The sequence below is a fragment of the Trichechus manatus genome, unplaced genomic scaffold (genome assembly GCF_000243295.1).
Source record: "Trichechus manatus latirostris isolate Lorelei unplaced genomic scaffold, TriManLat1.0 scaffold00071, whole genome shotgun sequence".
NCBI classification, from domain to species: Eukaryota; Metazoa; Chordata; class Mammalia; order Sirenia; family Trichechidae; genus Trichechus; species Trichechus manatus.
The window spans coordinates 5,311,822-5,312,841 of NW_004444007.1; positions in this window are offsets into that span (position 1 = coordinate 5,311,822).

The following is a 1,020-nucleotide window of genomic DNA, read 5'->3' on the forward strand; positions in this document are numbered from 1 at the left end:
TGGAGGCAAATTCTTCCAAACCCAGGTAAATATGAAAACATTGTCACAGCTTTATTTGACATGACTCCCACTGAAACTGACTCCATGTATGTTATTCTATAGTTCCCAGTGTTAAAATTTGGACAAAAGGGTTAAAATTTTATCTCTTTCCCATCGTACTCATCTATTTTATTACTATTATTATTTTAAATTTTAAGTTTGAACTTAAAAAGAATTTTGCTTTATAAGCCTTGGTTGTAGAGCCATGAATATTAAATGAATGATCTCAATTTTCTGATACTATATGGACCTCAGGTTATTTCTGTCAGCTTAGAAATGATGGTGCTCAGTAAGCAAAACAACAACAAATCTACTCAAAACAAAACAAAACGGATTAATGCAATATTTTTCGTTACAAATGTCTCAGAAAATTCTACTAAATTTCTCTAACATATATGACAGTCTGAAGTTATTTTTCAATGCATTTTGGTAGTTGTTGACTACATTACATTTGAAGGCCAAACTTCACATTTAATTCTACAGCTGAATATGGTCTCATGTGTCTAGAACATTAATTAATGCAAGGCCCATAATCCTTTATAAATTTAAGAAGAAAACAGTACCTGCTTATAAATATTAGGCTTTTTCTTGAAACATTTATATTGTACGATTAGCATTTACATTTTTTAGGAACGAACACATAAAAACATTGTTATATTACAATGATTAAATATTAAATAATACATTTTCTTATCTAAATCATGCACACAAGCTTCATAGTCTTTACTGAGCTGTTTGTGACAACACTGTAATGCCCGCTTACTATTTCAGCGTTCAGTTTTGAACTTAACTTATTGAAGTTATTACAGTCATTAAAATGATTATGTGTCTGTGCACTTGTGTGTACGTGCGCATGCACACTTGAGAGTGTATTAATTGTTTTATCAGAAGAAATTTGAGTCATACACATATGGTAGGGTGTATAGACTTTTAACATTTTGTAACAATTGCATATTTCTGGTTTTTGTCTCCAGAAGGTGC